Source organism: Rattus norvegicus, chromosome 9 (assembly GCF_036323735.1).
Source record: "Rattus norvegicus strain BN/NHsdMcwi chromosome 9, GRCr8, whole genome shotgun sequence".
In the NCBI taxonomy this organism is placed as follows: domain Eukaryota; kingdom Metazoa; phylum Chordata; class Mammalia; order Rodentia; family Muridae; genus Rattus; species Rattus norvegicus.
The window spans coordinates 100,252,529-100,277,323 of NC_086027.1; the positions used below are offsets into that span (position 1 = coordinate 100,252,529).

Here is a 24,795-nt window from a genome sequence, read left to right on the forward strand (position 1 = left end):
GGTGAGCAAATGTAATACTTGAAAGAAACTTGTTTCCCTGACAATGTCCATGTCACTAGACCTATTATTCACACCTTGTTAAAAAAAATCGTGGGGTGCTGTGTAGACCCTTCTTTTTCCGGCATGAGTCATTTCTTAGCAACCGCCAAGGCACCATGTGATCAGTTGCTAGCTCTGGAGTTGCAGTTTGATCCCACATCAACCCCAGCATGCCAGGTGGTCATGTCAGCATCCCTACCGTTAGCTTCAAACTTGATGGGACCTGCAAGAAACGAGGACCAGAAGCAGCCTGGCATGAGGCACATAGGCAGCAAGGCCCTTTCCTCCTCAGCAACTTGCAGCCCTGTCACTGGTAGACACTCATCTAAGGCTTGAGGCATGCCTCATGGATGTCCCTAAAACACACAAATGCCTGCTGCCTAAGGCAGATAAGCCATCTTCCCTGAAGAAGGCAGCATCCCTCTGCTCTAGCTGAGACTGTGAGTGCATCTTTGAGATCTGCCATTGGGACATTAGAGGTAGATGGCTGAAGATCAGAGTCAGCCTCAGCTAACTTCCTTTCCATGCCTTGGCATCCCCTCTCCCCTAGGGGGATGGTAGCTACTCTCCTGGTGCATCATGGGTAGTAGGATGAACACCGGTGTCAAAAATTCAGTCAGTCTCCAGTTATGCTTGAATCTAGGGCAGATAGATAGCAACTACAAAGCCACTTCAACTTGTAGGATTCAGCTTGGGCTGAACATTTGCTCGTAAACACAAACTCAATCACAAGTGGGTTGAACAAGAAGATCCAAGGAAGTAATGGGCCCAGATTGTTGGGAAAGAAAAAAATTTTTTATAGAAATGCAAGAAAATGGTAGTAAGTGGGAATCTGCAATTAGCAACCCAAATGTTTCCCAACAAGGTAGCTCTTAAGAAAGGGCACAGTAGGCCTGGAGAGATGGCTCAGTGGTTAAGAGCACTGACTGCTTTGTCTGAAGACAGCTACAGCTACAGCTACAGTGTACTTATATAGAATAAATAAGTAAATCTTAAAAAGAAAAGGAGAAAAGGCACAGTGCACTATATGGTCAGAGATTCCTATGTGTAGCTGGAGGTGCTTCTCAGCAGAGGGTCTAGTCCAGAGGACTCCAGCATCTGCTCCACCGTCACAAACAACCTCAGATAGCACTAGACACAGAAATGACCCAAGCCCACCTTGACAGGCCAGGATGCAGGGCAGCAAGGGCTGGTGGACATCTGAATGCCTTGAGAGAGAGCCATCGGGAGCAGGCTGCTCGGAAGCCAGGCAGGAGTGCAGAGCAGAAACTGATGAGACTTCTACCCGGGCAACTCAGGAGCTGGGAGGGGCAACCACGGTTGGCAGAGAAAGGCGAGGCTGAGATTGGAGCACCTGATATGACAAGATGTGTCCCTAAGAAATGTTTGGCCTGAGAGATGATCTGCTGGCATCAGTGGGATGAACCAGTCCCCAGTGTCGCCTCAGCTCTCTCACACAGCCCCTGGAATGAAGGCTAGGCATGGAGAAGGAGGGATCTGGTCTAACAGGAGCAGAACTCGTCGATGGTATCCGGGAGAACAATGTCTGTGTCCCGAGGGTATCACATAGTACAAAAGCAAGAGCTGTGGGTAGGTGTCTTGTTCCCTGTTGGAGCATACCTCACCCACCCTTCAATGGAATAGGCTGCAGAGAAGGAGACAACGGCAGAAGGTAAGCTCAGGCCCTCCCCCGCCAGACTTCCAGAAGTGCTTTGAGGAGCTGGCTCAGTACATCAGGAAGCAGGAGAGGGAAACCCCAGTAGCTAGCTCGCTTTAGGTACGAAGCAGGTCAAAGGTTTCGTTTTTTGCTTTTTGTTGTTTTTTCGTTGTTTCTGTTTTTGATAAGAAAGAAAAAATATGGAAAAAAATGAAGAACCTTGGTGGTTCCAAGTCACAAATAGTGTTTCGTTTCTAAACCCATGCAAAACCAAAACAAACCACAAACACCAAATGAAAGAGATAAACAGGATCGGGTCTGGCGGATGGGGAGGTCTGAATGCCAGTGGAGGAGGAGAGAGGAGGAGGCAGGGAGGGAAGGAAGGAGGACAGGAAGAGGAGAGGATGATGGGGAAGTGTAGAGGTCTCCTTTTGCTCACATTGATGCCCAACGGCATTCTTTACCCACTTGTGGCTTGCAAAAGTCCTTATCACGGCAGTAGGGCTGGGTCGATGTTGCTGGAACTTGGATCCAGTCTGGCACGTTTATTGTGCCCGCTGTTCTGTTTGTGCATGCTTAAATCGTCCACAGCATAAAACAGGGTGGGCCTGGTGACTTGAGGGCTGAGGTTGAAGGATCCCAACACGAGGCCTGTCTAAGCTGTAGGAGGGTTTCAGCGTCAGCATTGTTAACTCAGCAAGGCTTCATGACAAAACAGCAAAGTAAATAAAGGATTGGGGGTACGGCTCAGCACCAGAGAATTTGCCTAGCTTGTGTGATGCTTTTGGCTCAGTACCCAGTGCCACAACAATAACAAGCCATATATGCATATACACATATACATACATATGCCATTTATGAAAGCACAGAGAGTCCCCGTCACTTATCATGAGAACAGCTCAGAGACAGCAACAAGCTAGGCCTCAAATCTGGCCAAGGGCAGTCAGTGCCCTGCAGCTGTGCCTGGAACGGAGGCAGAGCAAGAACTTCCTTTGGGGGTGAGGACCCGTGGATGATTGGGGCTGTGGCCTACAGAGAGGCACTTAGTACCAACACAGCTCTTGAGATGGTGAGGCCGGGGCCTTTCTGTTTTTTTCCTTTTCTTCCCTGAAGAAGGGGCTTTGCCGCCAGCATATCCAAGTGAAAGAGTGTGGAGGTTCTGGTGTCTGTGGCAAGGTGCGGTAGACAAGAGAAATGTTATTTCAGGAACTTTTGCGAAGGGGTTATTTATGAAACGTCAGCTGACATACGCTTCTCCATGCTGGTTCACGGGGTAATGGTTCTTATAATTACCTGTGTTTAGAAATACCTTCATGCGAAGAAATAAATATGCCTCCCACGGAGAGTAGCAGCAACCCTTCCGCTCTACGAATAAATGAATTCTTTTCTCACCAACAGTGCCTGGTTTCCTTTCTGGCTTCTCAGGGCAACATGGGATGGAGAAGTCACCATGTTCAATCTCTGCTTGCCTCCCAACCCCACCCAAGGTTGTGCTCCCAGGTCTTGGGGGAGCTCCTGCTTGGGCATCTGAGGGAGCACTTTGAGCCCTTGCTCCTCAGTTGCACAGTACAGTGAGCCCCCAAATGTGGGTGGGAAGGACATCAGAACGAGGTAACTAGGAATACTTTGTCGAGCCTACCGCTCTGTCCTTCACCCACTGATGAAGCTTTGCTTCCCTCTTGCAGTTAAAATGTCCTCTGGGAATTGGAGTTCTCAAAAGGCCTTTTCCCCATCTCTACAGCCTGGTGTGGCTGTATTCCTAAATGGGGTAGAGTGTGTGCTTGGGGGCTCATGAGCACTTGGGGACATGGATGTAGGTGACAGAAAGTGGAGTAGATTATGAGTCAGTTTATGACGGCTTGTCTTTGGAGAGGCTGAATGCTGGGCCTAAAGGATAAACTATGGAGGACAAGGCCATTGCCATCAGAGGAGCCAAAAGCATGCTCATGTGCATGTGCACGCACACACACACCATACACACACATGCACACACATACACACACCACACACACGCATAAACACACACACCACACTCACACACACACCCCACACACACACCACGCACACGCATGCATGCACACACACACCATACACACCACACATACCCATGCACGCCCACACACACACCACACTCACACCACACCCACCACACTCACACACCACACGCACACACACCACACACACCACACACACCACACACACCACACACACACCACACACACCACACATACACACACACCACACACACACACCACACACACCACACATACACACACACAACACACACACACAACACACACACAACACACACACACAACACACACACATATATGCACCATGGCGCAACTGCGCATGTATATGCATGCCTATAGGAGCAGAGACATCTTGCTCTTAGTTGGCATGTTTCCTGAGAGCAGCTTGTGTGTAACCCGTGTTGTGTGCACCTGGTGGGAAGTTCCCCAGATTGTCCTTTGCCTGTAATGCTTCATCTTGTGCAGACACACACAGAGATGCTCTCTGCTCTTGCGAGTTTTTCATGGAAGCACAACCCGCCTTCTCTAACCCACAAGTGTCTCAGGGGCGTCCCCCATGAGCTCAGAATCTTCCACGAGTGAAATCATGAAGGACTAGCCAGAAGCACGGTACCAACTGCACAAATGATGGGGTGACACATAGCATAAGGAGGTGGGGTGCTGAGGAAATGAGGTGTTGAACTTTTGCCCTGAGAGTATTCATGAAGTACTCAGTAGATGGGTTTGGGCCTTGGCGCTTGGGGGTCCTCTAAATGCCTCTGAGAAGCAGGGGGGCATTTTACCCTCCCCGAGAGAAGGGAGCCAGCATATGGCCAGCTAAGCGCTGGTGGCTCATTTCTCTGCACATAAGCCTGGCCCTGGGGAGTCAGCAGGTGTGGGGTCAGATTTATAAAGACACAGCACTTCTCACTCCAGCAGATACAGCAAAGCCAGTGTCACGGTTCCTTCCTCAAAGACTTCTAAGGCTTGCCTCCAGCTCACAGAATGAGGTCCTGGGATGCTGGTTTCCACTCAAGCAAGCTGAAACAGATGCACACACACACACACACACACACACACACACACACACACACACAAACACACATGCACGCACATGCACACACATGCACACATACATGCATACACATACACACATTTTGTACAAGAATCCATACTATATGAGAAAACACTCTTTCAGCCATCATGCTGTCATGGCCCAACAATTGTGACATCAAGCCCAGCTTGACCAATGGCTCCAGAGTGCACACGCCTATCTAGCTTGTTCTCACACCTGTTTGTCCATCTGACAGAACATGGATGAAGCAGTTGCCCACTGAACCCTGTCTGAGATCCATCGCACGGGACATCTGTTTGGTTCTTAAGATCTAAGATGCCCAGATTTGGTGAGGGACTTGCTGTTTCCTGCAGGAATTGGACAAGCACGCAAATAACCCCAGTATAATGAGATAAGAACACAGATGGCTCCAAGTTAGGTTTAGGGTTAGGCATAATTAGGGTGGCAGATGGGAAATTCAAGTTAAAATTCGGTAAAATTTTAATTAAAAGATTGTGTGTTTCCACCCCGAGATCTTACGAAGATGAGCTCAGGCCTCACGTGCCTGCCACCCCCACCATCTCAGTAAAGCACAATCTGTTTGGAGCTGAGGGCCGTCCGTCACCCACCCTAGAATCGCTGGTCTTGCTTCGCCATGTCCCCAACTCACAGCCTGAGGAGACTGACCCAGTCATTACTATCTGTAAGTGCTGCGAAGGAAGCAAACGCAGGTATAGGGAACCGAAGGAAGATGGGGATAATTGAGAGATGACACTATCCAGTGTCACCCTGGGCCGTGACCAACTGAGTCCTTTGCCTTTGGCTCCTATGTAGTCCCAAATCAGTCCCCATGTCTTACATTAAGATTGAATTCTTCCTGGACGTGACAGGATAGCCTGCTTTGCCTTTGTTCTGGTATCCTACCCTTATTCATGGCCAGAAAGCTCCCTTTTGCTTACCTAAAGGGCTGAATTCCAAGGTTCTTTGGCTTCTAGGCCTTGGACACATTCCTATGGTTCTTGGGAGAGTCAGGAGCCCTATGCCGCAGGGCTTGGTGTGGGGTTGCCAATCGCTGCTTCCTGGGGCTGTCCTACCGTTTACAGTTCCCGTCGTGGTGTCTCTCCCATGTCAGACCATGTGTGTTGGAAACAGCTTTCAGCAGATCTACTTTCTCTCTGTGCCTTTGCACAAAATTATATGCCTCATCCTGTCTTTTCCAAGGTGTCTCTACCCCTCCAGCAGACTGACTCTAGCAGGCTAGCCCTACAATTTTATTGGCCCATTTGTTCTCAGAAAGTCCTGAGACTCACTGTAGCCTGGCTTGATGCTGCACGCTTCTGATTCTGGTTTCTATGCAAGTTTGTGTAGGAGGATTTTATATTCAAGGCCTGCCTGGTCCATAGGGTGAGTTAAGGACTAGCCTGAGAAACTTAGAGGGGTCTGTCTTAAAATAAAAAGTAAAGAAAGGGGATTGGGATACAACTAAGTGACAGAATATTTTCTTAGCATGTGTGGCCCTGGGTTTCACCCCTAGTGCTGGGAACAAAGAAGATACTTTATAGTCTTTTGATGAATTGATTTTTCTTTCAGTCCAGCTATGTATCTATCTATGTATCTATCTATCTATCTACCTATCTACCTATCTATCTATCTAACTATCTATCTCTATCTATCTATCTATCTATCTATCTATCTATCTATCTATCTATCTATCTATCTATACATATATACATATTCATTGTCTGCCCACCCATCAATCCTTATTTCTCCATTCAATCATCACCCATTCATCTACTCACCCACCCATTCATTTATCCATTCAGTCACTTACTCACCATATATCCACTCATGTGCCCATCTTTCAACAAAGATAGTATTTATTTTGGCATAAAATTATTGAAACATTAAAATCTACTTACTTTTAAGAATGTGGCTTACAGGAATTTTTAAAGATTAAAGTAAACCACATGAAATATTACCTCTCTCTCTCTCTCTCTCTCTCTCTCTCTCTCTCTCTCTCTCTCTCTCTCTGTGTGTGTGTGTGTGTGTGTGTGTGCGCGTGCGTGCGCATGTGTGTATTTGTACACAGTACCAACACGGGTCAATGTTCTTCTGTTTCCTATCTTCTGGGAGAACTCTAAGGCACAGGCTCCCTTCAGGAGTGCGAGTGAAGAGTTCCAGCCACTGCAAAAGGCATTGTCTGTCCTCATCTCTGAGACTTCGCTTGGTGTCAAGGATTGCCTGTCAAACATTCTAGAATGTTTTTCGATTTATAGAAAGGTTAGGTAGAAAGTCCCAAATTTCTATCTTTCTTCTCCAATCCCACTGTTGTAATCTGCTTTCATCAGCACCCTGTGTCACTGTGGAGCATGTCTGACAACTGAGGATCCACTGGGCATGCACCGGCCGAAGTTGGACATTGCTTCATGAGTTTACTGTGGCTTTGCGTGTGTACATATTTACGAGTGTACAGTTGAGTGCCTACATGTGTATTCATGAGTGTGGATGCCAGGGGTCAACCTTGGTCATTCCTCAGTCATCATCCACTCTGCTGTTCTAGAACAGGGTCTCTCACTGGGACCTGAAGCGCATGATTTGGCTGGGCCCACCTTCTGGTGAGCCTGAGAGATCTTCCAATTTCCATCCTGTCACTGCTGGCTACAAGTGTGTTCCACCACTCTTGGTCCCTCCCTCCCTCCCTCCCTCCCTCCCTCCCTCCCTCCCTCCCTCCCTCCCTCCCTCCCCCTCCCTCTTTCTTTTTTTTCTTTTCTTTTTTTCGGAGCTGGGGACTGAACCCAGGGCCTTGTGCTTGCTAGGCAAGCACTCTACCACTGAGTCAAATCCCCAACCCCCCCCTCTTTCTTTCTTTCTTGATGTTTGGTTTTATTTGTTTTTCAAGACAAGGTTTCTCTGTGTAGCCCGACTCTCCTTGAATTGTCTCTGTGGATCAGGCTGGCCTCAAACTCCGAATCTTCCCACCACTGTCTCTTGTGTGCTGGGACTGAAGGCATGGGCTGCCAAGTCCAGCTCAACTCTTGCCTTTTCTATGTGGGTGCTGGAGGTGGAGTTTCAGTCCTCAAGTTTGTGTAACAAAGTCCTTTGCTGTCAGAGCCGTCTTCTCGCCCCTCGCCCCGACTATTGACAAGGTAGTAGCATACACAGGTCAGATTCAGTTTCCTCCCCGCAGCCTGGCTCTGTCTTCACTCCCTCTCCTAAGGATTCCCCAAGCCTTTGGAACCCTCTGATCTTTTCACACTCTCTATATTTTGTTTTGTTTTCCAAGATGAAAGAGAACGGAATGTAAACATACGGTGCGGATAAGTAGTTAAACAAAGCAGAGACTGAGGAGGCAAGGAGAGGGAGGAGGTATGGAGGGAGCAGGTGGCCCTGGAAGCCAGCAGATGTGGTCATACTCCAGAGAAGGGGTGGCCTTGTCCTAGAGCTTCCCAGCTCAGCATAGGTTACATGAGGTGGATGGGAGCACAGTGAGCCGGAGAAGTTCTTGACTGGTGCTTTGGTTATTTAGTGGTACCCTTCAGTGGCTCTGACAGATACAGGGATGGGGATTGTCTTTGAGGAAGAAGGTAGAGCATGAAGATGGATGGTTATCCTACAGTCTTGTGTGGCAGCTTTCTGAGGCTGAAGGCCACAGTTTGCAAGAGCTGGACCTGCTGCACACCAGGGCGGTGACAGGTGTCTAGGAGGTATAGGTGGTGGGCGGGAGGCACATTTTGTGCAGAATGACCAGAGCATGGCTTCTACTTCTGAAATCCCCCGTGCCGTGGTCACATTGCCAATCCCGACGACACCTGAGCAACACATACAGCCAGGCAGCAGTGCCTCTTTGCAGAAATCAAGCGTCACCTCTCTTTTTCCCCACTAGGAGCTGAACACAAGTTCTGCATGAAGAAGCAGAACTCAGGCGTCACTTTCAGTCTAGAAGAAGCTCGTCTTTGAAAAGCATCTTTTCCGAGTTTCTGTAATTCTCTCTCTTTCTCTCTCTTTCTCTCTCTTTCCTCTCTCCTTCTTTTGGAGGGTGGGTTGGGAGTGGGGAGTGGTTAGCATTTTGTGTTTTCATAAAAGCCATATTCCACTCATGCTATTCTGTAGTGCCCGCTCGGAGCCAGGTCTATTTTTTTTTATAAAGCATTTGGCACTCTGAAGTGTTACATGTGGCTCAGTGAAAACAGCAATATGGGGAGACTCAGAAGATGTCGCTCCATGTTAGGCACAAGACGTGATCAGCCTTAATTCTTCTTCAACACAAACACGACTCAACGGTGCCTGGGGCTGGCCAGCCGGGTGAGACTTCCGCTTCCTCTGTGCTGGTATCTGTCAGCACAGGTGCCAGGACCACATCAGTTTGAAGGCTTCCTAGACTAAGCCCTCTGGGTCTCGAGTGATCTTTCTGAGTTCTAGAGAGAGAGAGAGAGTTCCAGAGAGAGAGAGAGAGAGTTCCAGAGAGAGAGAGAGAGAGTTCCAGAGAGAGAGTTCCAGAGAGAGAGTGAGTTCCAGAGAGAGAGAGAGAGAGAGAGAGAGTTCCAGAGAGAGAGAGAGAGAGAGAGAGAGAGTGAGTTCCAGAGAGAGAGAGAGAGAGAGAGAGAGAGAGAGAGAGAGAGAGAGAGAGTCTAATGACTTCAAGTGAGTAGTAGCATTCCTGGGCGTCAAATGTAGGAGTCAGAGATGTCCCCCGTTCTCCTCTCTTCCATATCCATGCATACGAGCTGCACTAGGCCTTGCTGAGTGGTGGTCCTCCATCATGGTCAGTCCCTGAAATGAGGACTGTGGGCTCCAGGTGCTACATAACCAAGTTATAAGCTCCTTCTCGGAAACCTGAGTGACAGCAGGCCATCTTTCCGGGAAAATACTGGTGGCTGACTGATCGTACTGAACATTAACGGCCAGGTCCAGCTCAGGGGAAGGCAAACTTCTGCTGGTATTAATGCCAGTGAGTCAGACTGTGACAGTTCAGCCTCTGGAACCCAACCCCCTGTGATAAGGCCAGTTACAGGTAACTTCAGAAGCCTGCTTCTGACAGCGGTGATCTTTCCCTGGGCAGTTCTGTTCCATGCTGAGAATTCTTCCCAGAACTTGAACCTGTGACAAGAAGCAAGGAGAGAGCTCTCTGGTATAGGCAGTCAGTGCTGTGATGACACGGTGGTTCCTGCAGTGTCACTGGCCAGGAAGAAAGAGGGTAGAGGCTAAGTCCTAACCCTGACACAGGATGAGCCCAGTGCTGCCTGACCCTGCCTATTGTTGGTGTTGGCAGAGGCAAGGGCTGCACTTTAGGCTGACGATGGCTCCAGGACAGCAGGGACAGATCCCCAGAGAGCCCAGGAATCTGTTTGAACACCAATTTCTTGAGATGCTCAGGCAGATCACTTAATTTTATCAGGTATGGGTAAATGACAGAGATGGCACAAATCTTTCCTCATAGCCCAAGAGAGCTGAAGCCCTGTCCTATTGGCATGCAGGTATGCTGGCTTGCCTTCCTACCCTCCTTTTGATTCTTTGCCAATATCCAAAGGTGAGTCAGTGACTCCTGAGAGTGCAGCAAGCACAGAGCCCCAAGGGAAACTTAGGCAAGAGTAGGTCCTGGCTCTGTCAGGGGCATGCAGCCCTGGAAGTCACGTGACTAGGAGTGAAGTCTGGAAGCTTTGGCATCACCTTCAGCCTTCCTGAAGTTTCCACAGCAGCCACAGTCCAAGCCCCTCTGTGGCCCTGGGCAGGTCTGTGCAGGGCCACCTGATACTGACTGAGCCCACCTTTCTTTTTCTTTTAGGAACCATCTTTTACTGGGGGAAGGTTCATCAACCCTTCTTGGCCACCGCCTTCCTCATGGCTGCCAGCACGTTGCTCAGTCCCTCCCGCTTTATCATGGCACAGATGTGCGCACCCATACTCATCTTGGTGAACTTGAGTGCAAGCTTGTCCTTGGACACTTTGAGCAACTCCATGGTGCACTGCTTGTAGGTCCATACCTCCCGGATCATGTCCTGCATGAACTTGGTGTGCTTAGTAAGGCGCCCACTGCACCGACTGCGTCTCAACTTCCTGACATTCTTTGTCACCTTGTGGCCCTTGTTGAGGCCCACAGCCACGGAGTAGCACACCACCATGGCTGCTGCTCTCTGATGGCTGAGCCCATCATTCTACTATCATCCTTGTATCCTAGCCTGGGCCTTGCTCCTGTTTCCCGGCACCATTCCATTAGGATAACACTGTTCTGCACCCCAAATCCATGAGAGGGTCCAGCCCCGTGGTGGCAGCTAGCCTCATGAGTGTCGATACTGCAGCTCAGTCGACAGGGTGGTAGCACATACACATACTGTGTTCTGTGTAAAGGAGGAGGCAGGTATGGCCAAGGCTCTGAGATGCTGCTAGGGCCCAGACAGACCCCAAGCTTCCCACTTGGCTACATCTGTCTTCTTAGATAGCTGATTTTCATGCTGTGTAAAGGTAGACAGTGGTGGGGCATCCAGGAAGTAGGCCGAGATGACCTGTTTGGCTCAGCACAGGTCCACTTGGAGGGTAGCAGTACACTTGCTACTGATTGGTTGGTATTACAACCAATCAGGAATTACAAGGGCGGATGAAGTTTAAACGGTGGTTATCAATGCATCAAGGTGAAGTCCTACTACGTGTATGTTTGTGGAACACCTGGCACATGAGGTGTCACTGTGGTTCATAGAAACAACTTAGCAAGACTTGAAAAGCGGGAGAGAAAGAGTGGGAGGAACTGAGTCCTCCTTATGAGCATGTCTCCATTTGAGAAGGACCACTCGGACAGTGTGGAGGGAACTCTAAGGGTCAGGCAGCTGTGCCACAGGGAGCTCTGGCTGAGGGACACAATGGTGGCCGAGGAGGCATGTTCTGCTGGGCTCCCAGCAAGCAGGGAGGGAGTCCCCTCTTTCCCCCTCACTGCTGTGGCTACCTGTATGGGAGTACAGATGTGTGAAGAGAGACAGGGTCCAGCCACGTCTACCCATGGCCTGCCCTTGTCTCCTGTAGCCTCGAGCTGTGGCTGAGCCCTGAATGCTGGCAGTCAGTGGCTCCAACACTTAGACACTTTCTCCACCTTGGCCATGCATGAAGGTTAACCATTCTGTTTCTGGATTCGAGAGGAAGGGTCTTGAATCTTGGGCTCTTCAGAGGACTTAGAGTTTTAGGAGAATGAGGCCTGGCCTGGCGCCCCATTCTCACTCCTGTAGCTAATTTTGTTCTCTTGTTACATTTAGTTTACCTTGGATGGATGTGTGGATGCTCATACGCTATGGTGCATGCGTAGAGATCAAAAGAGTTGGATCCACCTTTCCACCATGTGGGGCCTGGGGACAAACTCAGGTTGTCATGTTTGTCCGCAAGCCCCTTACCTGGCTGACACATCTTGCCCTCTTGTGATTGTGCGTTTTAGAAGTTGAGAGAAATCAGGGTTAATTCCAGTGAGAAGAAACAATGTTGGAAGCAGAGCTGTCCAGCTTTGCCCCCGGGAAGCTGATGGAGTTGGTTCAAGGTCAAGGTGTCAGGGAGGAAGCCTGGGATGTGCAGCTCTGTACTTCTAATGGCGTTCCCTGTCCTCAGTTCCCCATCCGTGACATGAGACCCTTGGCATGGGACCAGACAAGTGCAGTCCTAATGTTTAGGGTATCCATTCATTTTGACCAATGAAGTGGGCGGTTTGGAGCCAAGATCCTGATGAAGGTGATACAGGAGGGGTCTGGACATGCTTTGTACAGCATTCCTGGGGAGCATTTGGGTGTGGGCATCTGTGAGTGAAGTGGAAGCAGACCCAGCATGGCTCATCCCCACCGTCCGCTGTCCTGTGGGCAGGACTGCCCTCCTCAGACCTTTTGGTTTCAGTCCGCCTTTGCGAGCCTTAACTTAACCTTTCCAGTAGCACTCTGCACAGGGCGAGCTGTCGGATACATCAAGTTGCTGGACGCAGCCTGGTGAAGAAGAGGGGGAGGATGACAGATGCTGAGCAGAAGTCAGCAAATGCCCTTCTCAGCTTTATCTATGCCAGAAAGCTCTCTTCCACACTTCAACTGTTCCACTAAACACCCTGTGCGTACCGCACCCATCACGAACTAGGCAGGAGCCCCCTGAAGAATGTGGCTCCTCACCCGACTCTGCCGGATTTGAGGTACTGATGAGTCACATCGATAGCCAAGACCTGGACCCACGGGGACTTGACCCTTCCTCTTCACCTGCCCAGTGTCTAGATGCATGAAGCCTTTTCTGTCTTCCCTGATGTTTTGGGAAATGTTGACAGTAGTCTCTGGCTGAATAGATCCAATGTGTCCCGGAGGCAAGGTTATATGAAAGGCCTTGTAGGGAATGCCATGACTTTAGGAACCTGGCAGGAGAGGGTCTCCTTGGACCTGTGGGTGACCTTGGTGCTGAGGGTAGGTGTGTCATCCAGTAAGACAGCTGCATGATAAGCAGGAGGAGGTCTAGGTGAGTTCAGGGCAGTCACTGGGGATGTCCGTGGATGTCCCTGCTGTCTATTTCCTGTCCCAAGGTAGCTTTTAGTAATACCAAGGGGCCATGTTTTAGGGACTGTCTGCAAATGACAGATCTTGACACCAGAGGACAACTCTTAAGATCCCTGATATATTCCTCCCTCTGTCTCTGGAGTGCCTTGGATTGAGCCCTGTGCTCAGAGACTAATGTCAGACATGAGAATCATCTCTGAGGAAGCTGGGCACACTGTCTGCCCTGTGAGAGTGAATCACTCCAATCGCTCACTCCCAAGATAGCTTGGGTGTCACTTGGCCCACCATGAGCATGGCAGGTGAAGTACACAAGTTCACTCATGCTTTTGCTAAACAGTCTGTGACCCGTGGTGATTTTCACACAAAACCACCTCTAACAAGTCAACAACCGAGATGAAAACGCACACTATAAACACCGACCATCACACACAGTTTCAAGAGCACCCAGTGACATCTGCTGCACTGTGCAACCGCCACCTCTGGCTTGTTCAGAAAGGTTTCATCAGCCCCACCAAAACCCACAACCATTTGACAGGAAACCATGTTTAACTTCCTCCCCACCCTTCAGAGCCACAGAATGAAGAAGGATCCCTTGACGGTGGGCAGGGAGCAAACACAGGCTCTCCACAGAGATGCCATCCTTGTTCCAGCTCCGAGGGGAACCCAGGGTGCCTGCTTGAAATACCCAACCACCGTTGCCACCAGCCGCCACCTTCCACCCTTCCACCAGAGAGGTACATGACAATCTTTGCAGTGTGGATGAGTAACCCAGGGCTTCTTCTGTTGTTTTGACTCTTTAGGAGTCCAGCTTCCACTAATTTGTAAGCCTTGGTGGGGACCACAGAGGTGCTCATGAGGAGGATAGGGACAGCTCTTAAGATGTTGCAGGCCCCCCAGTCACTTAAGTGGTTCTGACTCTGGCTGACTGCAATATAGTGTCGTCCTACTGGAGTCCCTGTCCACAGCATCTCCTGTGAGCTTAGGACCTCTTTTGGACATGGCAACGTGGCTTCTAGACTGTTCATCTGGACTGGAAGGTGAGGGGTGCTGTGTTTAACAGAGAAGGCTCTCTTGGTTCTCTAGGGCTGACCCTAGGAGCAGCCATAGCAACCTTCCATGCCTTGGGGATTGGCCTGGTTCACTTTTATCATGCAGGGCATCTCCCAGCCTGAGGTTCTTTTGAGGCCCCTGAGCCTGACTGGCAGAAGTGTAGCAGTTTAGCTCTGAATACCTGCTGCTCTGTGGGTGGGTCAACCCTTGAGGAAGGCCGTTTAATCCACTCAGCTTCAGTTACCACAGTCCTTGGAGTGAGCGAGAGGAGGGAAGGACAGGTGTGTCAGATTCTCACGGCTGCTTCTGGATTGGAACTGAGATGACAGGAAGAGGAGATGATTCAGGGAAAGATAAACACAGGTCTAGCAAAGGATCAACCTGTACTGTCCAAGTGGCTTGAAGCAGGCATGGGGTGGGATCGATGCCTACACCTCACAGCCTGTGGGACAGGCTCACGGTTGAGGCCCTCTGATGTCTTCCCGTCATGGGCTGCACAAAATGGACTTACTCATCCACACTTTTAGTGTGTCCTTCCCATTCCCCAAGCCCAGAGGATTCTCCTGGTGTCTGCCTTCCCTTGTCTTCAAGCGCTTGGAAGTGGCCTCTCTCCACCTGAGGCCCTGGACGTTAGCAGCTCATTCTTCTCTGATCATTCTGGCACTTTCCTGGCCATGTGCCGCATGGAGCCCAAGAAGTCAGTCCACTAGCTAAGACACTGAGGGATCTGACTGCTAGAATAGCCTCTGAGAGGCAACAGCCACCATTTTGCCTTTTCTCTTCTGAGGAAAGACAGGCTTTCATTAAGGTATACCTGCTACTCACAGAGACACCTGGGAGACCAGCCTCTGCTAGAAGACACCTAGAGTTGGTGTACTGGCAACATCCTACAGGATATGACCCCATTAAGGTCAACTCAAAATCATGCATTGAGACGAATTGGTTTAGGCTGTGGTGCAGGAGGGACCAAGATCAGCATACAAAAGAACAGGTCAAGCTGCCGTCGTGATGGTCCTCCTCCTGTATGAGAAAGAGTCTCTCTGTCTCTCTCCCCAATTCTAGCCCTTGACCGCATAGACCATCTGCCTGGCTCACAGTGGGACAGAAGTGTGGACTGAGGGAACATCAGAGGCTTTCCTCCAGGGTCCTGAGGCAGGAGCTGGCCTCTCTAGGTACCCTGGCTTACTCACAGGGCGTTGGCAGTGTTGGAGGAAAGGGGTGGGGTGTTAGGTTCAGCATTCACACAGTTGACTGCCACATCAGCAGAAAGCATCAGGAGGGGAAGGGTCAGATGCAGGTGTCTACCCGGATGGCAGGAGCAGGGCAGGAGGCCTAGCAGCAGTACAGCCCTCATGCTGAGTCCCAGCCTCAGAACAGAGTCACTCTGTTGCCTAGGTGGGATGGTCTGCTCCTAGAAATGTGTGAAGGCTGGGGACAGTTGGTTGGTGGACTGTGGCTGCTGGGCACTGGGACCCCTGCTGCATGTCTCTGGCTGTGTCTGGCTCAGCCAGAGGAAGGCAGCAATGGCAGATCCACCACTTTCTTGCTAGATAAGTTTCCAAGCACCCGTGGTCCACATTGCAGAGAACCAGGCAGCTACTCAAGACCCCACAGCCCATGACCGAGAGTTGGCCAATATCCTGGAGTTCAAAGGCCAAGAACTTAAACAGTTCTGATGTCCAAGGAGAGAGGAGGAGGAGGAGGAAGAAGAGGAAGAGGAGGAAGAAGAGGAGGAAGAGGAGGAGGATGAGGAGATAGAAGAGGGAGAGAGGAGTGAATGAGAAGAGATAGAAGAGAAGAGACAGAGGGAGGAGAGTGGAGAGACGGTAGGAACAGAGGAGAGATGGGGAGAGAGGAGAGGAGAGGGCATGGAGGAGTGGAGAAAGAGGAAGAGAGAGTGAGGGAGAATTTCGTGGGCTCTTTGTGGGTGTGTGTGCCTGTGCCACAGGACAGGTCTTCCCCACCCATTCTTCTTACTCATCCATCTCCTCCAACACCCATCCCAGACACACATACTCAGAAACATGCCTTCTTAGCTATCTAGGCACTCCCCACCCAGCCACACAGCCCTTTCTTCTCCCACAGGAGCCCCTCCCCCAAACTGTGTTTTCAAGATATGGAGGAGTGTGAACATATGCGAAGGCACTCGGGACTGGGATGGGGAGCCATCTCAAACTTAATGCTGATGGCTGTTGTGTGGTACCTAGGTTGAAGGTCTCTCTTCTCCTCAGATGCCCTTGAACTTATGGGTGGGCCAGTTGAACAGGACTTTGGTGTCACACTGCCCTGTTATTTCCCATGAAGAGAGTGTCTAACACCTATGCTATATTCGTTTGTCCTGATGAGATTCCTGATCTCCCACCCCAGGAATCTGTCACCCCATGTCTCCCCAGATAGACCAACCCTCCTGACAGACTCTGTTCAACTTTGAGAAATGACTCTGGTCCGTTCTGATGTGCACCCCATAGTAGGAGAGTGGATGGTCATAACTGCTGTCATGATCCCTGGCCTCAGTGAGCCTTCAAAGACACAGCTTCCTTCCAAGGACCCAAGTTAGGAGCTGACCTCTCTCAGTGCTGGCAGGTTGTCGCCTGTGTGCCACATGTTTTTTATTTGAGAGATTATCTGGAGCTGTTTTCTCTCCCATTCCCTCTCCTTTCCCAGGTATTTCTGCTTTGAGATTGGGTGTGGTAAATACACGTCACCCTGTCCAGAATTAGAGAAACATCACAAAGGGACTGGTGCTATCCAGCTAGGAGAGGCAGGGGACCAGGGTGTACCTGTTTTCTCCCTGTGCACTCAGGGTATTGAGTTTGTTCTAGAGGCAAGAATCAGAGGGATGGGGAGGGATGGGGAGGGATGGGGAGGGATGGGGAGGGATGGGGAGGGATGGGGAGGGATGGGGAGGGATGGGGAGGGATGGGGAGGGATGGGGAGGGATGGGGAGGGATGAGCTTAGCTGACTCACAGACTGGCTGTACACACTGCAGCAGGTTCCCTAACATTAATCTCTATGCAAGGGATGAGCTGATAGACACATAGGGCTGGACCGCCTTCCTGGTCCCAGCGAGTTCCTAAGTCTCCAAGGAAGAGAAAGCAGGAGACAGTGGGGAGTCTGTGGGTCAGAGGAGGCGCTGTGACTTCAGGAAATGGTAAAGGAGCAATTAGAGGCTCTGGGGCCTCTCAGACCCTGAGGTGGGGGTCTGAGGGCCAGGCCATCGTCAGAGACATCTCTGAGCAGCCACACTGCAGCATGTACCCAGGCTGCAGAGCACACCCATGGGAATGCGCTCATGCCCCAGAAGGCACCCACACAGCGGAGCGCAGTCACAGGAATGTACTTACACTGCAGAATGCACCCATGCTGAAGAATCTAATGCGATTCCTTGAGCTCACACTACCAGGCCTCTGAGAGCTGTTAATAGTATTAATTGTTAATACAATTTAAAATCTCCCAAGTTTAGCAAATATACTACCTCATTAAATAAGTTAATGTATGCAAATTGATTACGATGTGGTCTGAAGTAAAGACTATCCCAACAGGAGCACGTCTCACTACAGCTATCAAGTGGAGACTTTTGTCTTCATTTTATGCAAGAGATGAGCTGACAGACAGGACCCTCTTGTCCCATAGAGCCTGGCTTCTCCCTCAGCTCTTAACACTCCACAGAATCTAGCTGGCATTTGAGGGTTGAGCCTCTTGGACCCAGGACTGTCTGGTGCTGTTATCCGGATCTCACAAGCTGGATGCTTCTGTTGTGAAGAGCGGGCCCTTTAGAGCATCCCAGCTTTGCTCTGTGATCATCCCTCCTCACCCTGGACCACCCACAGCCGGGCAGGCCATGCTTAGCTCTCTGAGATCAGTTTTCTGTCCTCAGCCTGTGTCTGCTCAGAAATCTTAAGAGCAAATGCCAAGTGGACAGACCTGTCCTCCTGTCCACACAGCAGACCGCCTCAGGTTGGCATTGTGAAGGCTCCTCCATGAGACTCTCAGACGCTCCCCGCTGCTCTGCCTGGGTAATTCCCCCTTGCCACAGAATGACATGCTAACACTGGTAATTGGGTCATTCTCCCCAAACCTCAGCCTCTATGTCTTTCTTAGCAGGTGCTAAATTGGCCCTCCAGCTGCGGAACAGTAACAATTAACGTCACCACAGCTGTAATTTTTGAGGAAATGAGAAACATTAATAACTACTACCAAAAGCTGAAAACCAAGGCGAACACAAAGCACAACACTGCCTGGAGGTGAAAGGGGTTCAGATGGGCCACTGCCCCTGGAGGGCATGGACGGGGCCTCACTTACCCTGGAACTGGGCTTTCCTGAGGGAAAGGTAAGGATCTTCAGGGCTTAGTGTCCCCTTAGGGGCTCAACAAGGTGTATGTGCCCAACTGTGGGACCAGAACTAATATATAAATAGCAATTGCTTCACACAATGGAGGGCAAGCTGGATTAAGGGCAGGTGATGGCATCTTCATTGTTGACCCCTCTTTTTAGTCTGCACTCATGCTCCCCTATGCACACACATGTGCGCCCAACAGCATCTCCACCTATATGCAATGCCATGCATGAAAATCACTTTTACATGTACACACTCTGTACACGCACCCAGGCACACTCACATGTCACACACTAGGCATGCATACCAGGTACATACACTATGTGTGTACACAGCCCGTAGTCCTAGTCCGGCACACCAATATGTCACGCACCATATATGTACACTGGGCACACATACCCCATGCACAGCCCACAGTGCAGCCGTGCATACCCACATAGCGCACATATACTCATGTGAATACCTCATCATGTGTGCATGTACCACGAACCATCAGGAACCTGCCCTGCACCTGGCATTATTTCCAGGATGCTGTGTGCCACTCCTCTCCCCTTCCCCCACACACATACAAAGTACGGGGATGCACTTGGGGATCTAGGATACGGTGACCTAAATGCTTAGGTGAGTAGATAAGATGACCAGCCATCTGGCGCTGAAGCGATTCTGAGAAGCGCAGCATCACTTCCAGCCGTGATTTCATTTTCAGAAACAGAAAGTGAGAAGGCAAACTGAAGCAAAGACCCCTCAAAAGTTTAATATTTATTGTCGGTTTTATTTTTTCCATGGCTAGCTATGTGGTCACTTGATACGAGCTATAGTCATGCGAGAGGAAGAAACCTCAAATAAGAAAATGCCTCCAGAAGATCGGGCTGTAGACAAGCCTGGAGGGTATTTCCTTAATTACTCACCTATAGGGAAGGGCCCAGCAAATTATGGGCAGGGCCATTCCTGAGCCAGTGGTCCTGGGTTCTATAATAAAGCAGGCCATGAGGAGGAAGCCAGTAAGCACCATCCTCCATGGCCTCTGCATCAGCTCCTGACTCCAGGTTCCTGCCCTGCTTGAGTTCCGGTCCTGGCTTGGTTCAGTGATGGACTGTACTGTGGAAATGTGAGCCTCTATAACTTGCTTTTGGTCATGATGTTTCACCATAGCAATAGTAACTCAGCAATGACAGCTAACGTTAGTAAATATTTTGTTTGATATGAAATACACATTGGTGAAGTATGCATGGGTTGGTATTTACCTCTATGTTATATATATATATATATATATATATATATACATATATATATATATACATATACATATATATGTATATATATATATATGAGAAAAACAATTGATTAAAGACACTGTGTGGGGATTGAGGAGATGGCTTAGTGAGTAACTCTTGGTTTGGCATCACAAGGACCTAAATTCAACTCCTCAGCACTCACATAAGAGCTCGCCATGACTGTATGTGCATGTAAGCCCAGCATTAGTAGACAGAAACAGAAAGATCCCAGGAAGGTTGCTAGCTGGCCAGCCTACCTGAAATAGCTAGCTTCGAGATCAGTGAGAGAACCAGTCTCAGGACGACAAGATGAAATCCCCTGTCTGATCTCTACATTCATGCTCATTACATGTTCCCACTCACACACGCGTGTGTACCACATACACACACACAACACTGTGTGCCTATGTGTACATGTCGGAGGCATGGTGCATACACATGCACCCCACCCACCAATTCAAGTGTGCACACACGTGCACCCACCAACCCACACCTGTGCCTATCGACTCACATGTGGATACATATGAACCCAATGATTTACATGTGCACAAATGTGCACCCACCAGCTCATAGCTGTGCACATGTGCATGCCTCAACTTACACGTGTATGTGAATGTGCTCATAGACTCACACATGTACGCATATCCACTCAATGACTCAAATATATGAACATGTGCACCTGTTAACCCCCATGTCCACACACATGTACTTGTGAACTCATACATGTATCCACTGACTCAACAGGCACCCTGTGAACAACTAGCGCACACATGTACCTGTGTGCACCTACCTGCTCACACGGGCACCCCTATGCACCTAAAGACTCACATCTGCACCCATGTGCACCCACTGACACACATCTGCACTCACAAACCCACACCACCTGGGCGAGCACAGCTGCTCTTGAGCTGGAGAGCTGCAGGCAGCACTTACTGAGGAGTGAGCTGAGGGATGGCCAGGCCCTGAAAGGCAGAGACCTAGACTGAGCCTGACAGAGCTGGGAGTGGAGCTGGAGAGATGGGACTCCATGGAGAGCAGCTTGAACAGCTTTGGAGCACAGGGTGGCTGGGTGTAGGAAGTGCTTCGGCTAAAATCTCCTCTAGGTAGGAGAGGTGTGGGCCTCACCCTCCTGTGTCCTGTTCATGGTCTATTCCTTCCACTTCCCTTGGATCCACTCCGGGACCCTGAGGGGGAGACACTGGCGCCTCACCTCCTTCTGTTGCCCAGTGGCTGCTCCCGCCTCCTGCTCTCCGCCAAGTACTTTCTGACTTATTCTCTGGACTTGCTTCTGGTGTCTGGACTTGGTGTGAAGGACCCGGAGCCATGTGCTTTGACTACCTCCTGGGCCCAGCAACCATCTTTCCGGAATAAAACTCACATTTTGGGCTTCCTCAGTCAGGTTCTGGAGTGTGTTCAGATCAGAAGAGCAGGGCATGCAAACCCCCGGTGTTCCGGCCCCAAAACTCCATGTCATCACCAGCGGCTTCTTCAAGGACTTCACTATCTGTTGACTTGCGGGTTTCAGTGAGCTATTTATCTTGTTACATCCAAGTAGGATTTAATTAGCAATTTATTGCTCTTTCTAATTTGGGCATTTCTCTTGAAATGTGGTGTGAAATGATTTATTTTCTCTGTCCCAGGATACTGTGTCAAGCAGCGATACTAGGAACCCAGGTGGCACATCTCTTCATACAGACACATCTGTCGCTGACACTGCCAGGCTTACGTGGACTGGCAGAGCTCTGTCTACCCATCCTACTTCTCAGAGCCTCAGAAATGGCCATGAACTTTTCCCTACACACCGAGCTTTGCCTTGCCAACCTGGCTCCTCTTTCGTCTTCTCCCTCAGTGGCAAGTCCTGACTCCCACGAGAGGCTTGCAGCATCTGAAAATCTTTCCGCCCTGACATGATGGGGAGAGCCTCTTGGCTTGAGACCTCAGTAGCCGTACACAGCAGCAAGGGTCCAAGCTTTTGTGGATTTGTTTCCTGGGGCAACAAATACCACTCTTTGTTCCTGCATCATGTGAGTTCGTGTGCCTCAGAATATGATGTCTTCGCCAGGAGAGATTCCTCCCAGGAGCCAGTGTGATCTGGGCTAAATGCACAGACAAATCTTTGGGAGCATCATGTAGAAGCAGGCAGGCCTCTCTCCTGACCTGAGACCTCTGTGCTCCCTTTAAAGTGAATGAGCTCATTGTGAGTGTATGAAAATGTGTGCGCACACAGACGTGTGCATGGGCACATACATGAACTTGTAAGTGTGTGCAGAAGGACCCTTCTGTTCTGAGAGCAGCTGGTGAGGGGCAGATGCTCTGCCCAGCCTGGAAGTCAGTCAGCAAGTGGAATTTACCTGGGCCTTGGGTTCCTATTTCAGATTTTCCATTCCATTAATCTGGCACTGGAAAGGGGCAGGTTATAGGGAGGGGACTCTATGTTTTCCCATGGAGGGTAGTGTCAGTTTGAGGATCCCTCTACGTGGCTCAAGCCCTGTGCTGGGCTCCAGACTTTTCAGAAAACAAGGCTTAACTCTGAACAGTTCTTATGCTGGGGTTGTGTGATACTATTCCTGGGGAGCTGTGACTAGATGTCTAATTACCTCAGATAAGGACCAAACGACAGACCAAAGTACAGCTTCTAACACCAGCATCCAACTGGTGAACCAATTAGTTTTATTAGGGTTACTTATAGGAGCAGAAATGATCAAAGACAGCACACCAAGGCCCACCATAGCATAAACGACAGTTATATGTATGGGAACCACAACACACTGCACCGCCTTTTGGCAGCTCAACAAGTAGGAGGGAGTCCTTTTTAGGCAGCTCGGCTGGTCTTTGTTTCTTTTAAGTTTGGATACTCTCTGCTTCTTCTAGGATGTTTGGCTTATCTGAAAGTGATTCTCAGCAGTCTTTACTATTCATATACTCTTGGGGAAGGAGGGGCCTAGTGAATCCAGTCAGTTTCAGGAACTTCCTGAAGCTACTATGAGTTGCCTGCTTCCTGTCTTACTCACTACAGTATTTCCTTTCTTCTTAGAACACTATTGTTTTACCTCCATGTAAACATCCCATCTTGAGAAATTGTTCAAAGACAGACAGAGGTTAAGGGAGAAAACTACTTTGCAGCAGGAGCATAGACACTTGGCTAAGTCAGCCCAACTTCCAGTCTGCTGGAGAACACTGTCCTTAAGCTGGGGCGTCTGTGTTCAGAAATTCACTTATGCAGCCACTTGCTGAGACTTCTCTCCAAGAGGAAGCAAAAGCTGCTTACACTGCTTGTGTACTCTGTCTTTGGACCTCTGAGCACTACAAGCAGAGTGGTCACATGGGAACTAGGTATGTTGTATAGACTGGTATGCTAGCCTGGTTCTCCTAACAAACAGAGGTTGGAGCTTCCTGGGGTGGAAGAGCTCAGTTCTTTCCATCTCCCCATCATTCTGATGTCTCATATGCTTTCTGATGCTTTTTCAGATTTATCCAACAAGCAGATGGCCCAGGCCTGTGCCCCTGGTGTTCCCTCTCCTGGCACCTCTTGCTTTCTTGACCAATTTGCACACTGTTAGTGATACTGCTTGATTTCTGAGGGGGTTGTTAGAGTTCCAGGGGGAGGTGGGCCTGTGGCAGCTAGGACTGTGCCAGGACTCTCTGCATTGAAAGCCAACTGCTATCCCTCTGCGTGACCTGGTGCTATGGGAGCCACAGTGCAGTCTTGATGGATGTTGTGGGCACAGGGAGGGGTGACAGGGCTAGCACCCTCATAAACTCCCAGAACCAGCACAAGGTGCTGTCCACATGGGGCAGTTGTAGAGCCTTGTACCTCAACGTGGCCTCCTCAGTCCCTGAAGCCATGAGTCCACCCCCCTCTCTGTGAGAAGCTGTGAATCCACAGCCAGATTACCCCACCCTACCCTGGGTAAAAATGCTCAGGTGGTACATGTCACAGTCACAGCCACAGTCTCAGCCCAGAAGAGGCCACCGTACCTGTCTCTGAACCCTATGATTGGCCTGCTTCTCAGACACTCGGGACTTTAAGGATGCTAGCAATGTACAATGAGGGTGCTGGGTGAAACCCAGGATGGACTTTGAAAGCTGATGATGTGCTTGACAGGAGCCTTGTATTGTGCCCAGGGCCTGTTTGTTATTCACTTTCCTGTGCTGCCCATGTGAGCTCTGGTCACTGTTTGTTCCTGGATGGGTATCTAGGTTGGTATAATGTATAGGAAAGGGGCATTTGGCTTTTTAAATTCCCATAGAACATAGAAGAACCTTCAGCATGCTGGAGCATCTGCATCTCCTGCAGGCTAACCAGACAGGGAATAGCTTTTTTTTTTTCCCAGCAAGAAAGGCAGAGGCAGGGGGATGTCCACTGGATGCAGGGGCTAGAGTCTGCCAAAAGTGCATCTGAAGGTTGCATTCTCTTGCTGCAGGCATGGAATTTGGCCTTTCCTGGTGACTCTTCTCCAGTGAGGACCAGAGGGCTGGAACACACAGGCTGAGATGGCACCTCAAGTAGAAGGAGTCCTCAGAATGCTGTCTCTGATAGAGCAGGCCACAGATTTATCTCGGGGGTTGACGTGTGCCCCATGATCCATTGCGTTACCCCATTGGTTGTGTGTGTTCATTGGTGCACAGCTGGCTGGCGCACAGCTGGCTGGTGCAAGGGACTTTCACTTTGAATTCTACTTTGCAAAGACTTCTAGCCACACCCTGTGTTTCAACACACAGGAAAAGGATAGGCAATGTTCTGGGAAGTGTCTAGACTTCGCACGGGATATGGCTAGACAGTGTGCTTTTCCTGTATCGCACAGTTCTCCAGGAGTCCTAACACAGAAGGTACGACCACACAGGTGCTGGTGGCAGCGCAAGACCTCGGTCCATGA

The 24,795-nt window shown here is 49.9% G+C and overlaps 1 protein-coding gene and 1 long non-coding RNA gene across 4 annotated transcripts in view; both read left to right on the top strand.

Moving 5' to 3' along the window:
• The first annotated feature begins 4,989 nt into the window (after window positions 1-4,989).
• On the top strand, window positions 4,990-8,925 carry LOC134480416 (uncharacterized). The gene is made up of 3 exons (XR_010054874.1): window positions 4,990-5,111; window positions 5,296-5,465; window positions 8,646-8,925. It is a non-coding gene; the product is annotated as an uncharacterized LOC134480416 (long non-coding RNA).
• Window positions 8,926-12,667: 3,742 nt separating this feature from the next.
• LOC108351974 (uncharacterized) overlaps window positions 12,668-24,795 on the top strand; it is a 47,698-nt gene continuing 35,570 nt past the window's right edge. Inside the window, exons 1-2 of one of the 3 annotated variants that reach the window (XM_039084737.2) lie at window positions 12,668-13,991; window positions 18,410-18,638. The gene's annotated coding sequence lies outside the window, so the exon portion shown is untranslated. The remainder of the gene's footprint in view (window positions 13,992-18,409; window positions 18,639-24,795) is intronic. The other 2 variants (XM_039084736.2, XM_017596857.3) reach the window with 2 other exon arrangements.